Source organism: Galeopterus variegatus, unplaced genomic scaffold (assembly GCF_000696425.1).
Source record: "Galeopterus variegatus unplaced genomic scaffold, G_variegatus-3.0.2 Scaffold11245, whole genome shotgun sequence".
In the NCBI taxonomy this organism is placed as follows: domain Eukaryota; kingdom Metazoa; phylum Chordata; class Mammalia; order Dermoptera; family Cynocephalidae; genus Galeopterus; species Galeopterus variegatus.
The window spans coordinates 11,294-13,597 of NW_007737356.1; the positions used below are offsets into that span (position 1 = coordinate 11,294).

A 2,304-nucleotide genomic window follows, 5' to 3' on the forward strand; every position below is an offset into this window, starting at 1 on the left:
GCACACACACACCCCAGACCCAGAGCCCAGTCGGCATGGGTGCCCCACCTCGGGGAGAAGGTGGGCATGGGTGTGCTCGGCAGGGAGATTTATACAGTGTGGGCTGGGGCGCTCCAGTGGAAACCCACAAAGGAACATGCCCCACTTTTTAGGAACGTCCTTTTCCTATCGCTGTCCCCTCCAGTCCCCGTGCTCCCTCCACTATAAGGTCTTCCGCCTCTCAGATATCAGAGGGTAAGGTTGTCATGGGTCTCACAGCCCTCACATTCCTGTGACCCCCTTCAATTGCACTGTTGTTAAACATGATGGTGGCAATGGTGAAGATCTAACTCACTTACCCAGGGTCAGGTGCCCCCCTCCTGTGTCCCCTTAAATGGCTGGGACAGATCCACCAGCTGCTCCGCATCTGAGAAATGGGGAGACCGAGGCCCAGAGAGATATGGAGGGCACAGGAGAGTAGGCAGAAGTGGGGAGAGCGTGGCCAAGTAAGAGATGGGACAGTCCTACCAAGTGCTCACCTCTCCAAGGTGGCTGGCCTCACCCTTCTGGCCCCATCCCAGGACACCAGGGCACTGTTGGGGACATCCACCCCCAGCCCACACACTGTGCCCTGCCAGGCTGCCTGCCCTGGGACTGGACAGCCATCTCCCCATGCCCTCGCCCCCACCTGTTGCGGAGCCCAGAGCCACAGCCTGCCTGGCGAGAGCAGCTGGACCGGCCACCTTCTTGCACTGCTGATGGCTCTCAGCAGCTTTGCGATGGTGGTGGTCTCTGTGGCTGTCCCTGTGCCCTGCTTCAGGGCCGCCCAACAGTTGTCCTGGTGTGCAGCCCTAGGGCGCCTCCCACAGGACTGTGGGGATGACTCAGTTGGGAACACTTGGGCCGTTGGTCAGCATGTGCCCTGCAGTGGTCACTTAAACACTCTGCCCTGCAGCCTCCTCCTCTGGGAGGAAGGACAGCGCATCGCGAGTCATCTCTGAGGATGCCTGGGGACACCCTCGGTGCCTGCATGCTGGTGGCAATGGTTACTGCCTTCCGTGTCCTACTCAACTCCTTGTCCCCACATCCTCTGCCAACCTGCCTGGTCAGCGCACAAACGCAGGCGGCGGCAGGCAGGAGCTAGAGGGAACTGACTTGACAGCAATGCCTGGTCCCCACCAGCCACCTGAGACCCTGGGGCAGGTGGGAGCAGACAGTGGCCACAGGCAAAGTCCACTACACGGCTCCCTGCCGGGCCTGCGGAGCTACCACTCACGCGCAGAGGACACTGCTTTGTCTCTGGGGACGTCCTCGGGAGGCGACAGCTCTCTCCTGGCTGGATGCCCAGGACCGGTACCTTCCAGGAAAGAAAACACAGCGAGCAGCAGCAGATGTTTTCAACCAAGGCGAGGGACCCTGCAGGAAGGGGTGGGTGTCCCGCATCGCGGGGGAGGAGCCTGACCGCTGAGCCCCTCCTGCCCGCAGGTGCGACGCTGGCTACACCAGGAAAAGCTGTGAGTGCCAGATGCAGGGCCAGAGCAGCCAGGAGCTGGAAGGCAGCTACCGCAAGGACAACAACTCCGTCATCTGCTCGGGGCTGGGGGACTGCATCTGCGGGCAGTGCGTGTGCCACACCAGCGACGTGCCCGACAAGCTGATCTTCGGGAAGTACTGCGAGTGCAACAACGTCAACTGCGAGCGCTTCCACGGCGAAGTCTGTGGCGGCAAGGGTGAGCGTCCAGGGAACCGGCCGGGCAGGGCAGTGCAACCGTGGGTGGGGACGACCCTCCTCCCTGCCCGCCTGGCGGGTGGTCCCAGTGGCCTTTGCTCAGGCCCATTCGCCCATGGGAGGTGCCCCGTGGGCTGCAGGAGGGGACGACGTGGGGGGCGCGGGGCACTGGGCGAGGCTAGACATGCGGGGCGCGCTGCAGCCTCAGCCCTGCAGGGAGGTGAGTCTGCGGTGGCCCTGCTGTCCCCCAGGGAGCGGGCGCTGCGCATGTGGCAAGTGCTACTGCAGCGAGGGCTATGAGGGCTCGGCATGCCAGTGCCGGAGGTCCACCGAGGGCTGCCTGAACGCGCAGCACGTCGAGTGCAGCGGCCAAGGCTGATGTCACTGCAACGTGTGCGAGTGCGACGCGGGCTACCAGCCGCCCCTGTGCGTGGAGTGCCCGGGCTGCCCCTCGCCCTGCGGCCGGTACATGTGAGTGTCCCGTCCCGGCTCACCTGGGAGACCCCGGCCAACACCTACTGCTCGCGGTGGTCCCTCTGCGCGCCCGGGCGGGGGAGGGGGTCTCCGGCCTGTGCGTCCTCTGGAGCCCTCGGGTC

At 64.5% G+C, this 2,304-nt stretch overlaps 1 pseudogene; it reads left to right on the plus strand.

The window, feature by feature from the left end:
* Positions 1-2,304, plus strand: part of LOC103610504 — a 16,799-nt pseudogene that overhangs the window by 10,349 nt on the left and 4,146 nt on the right.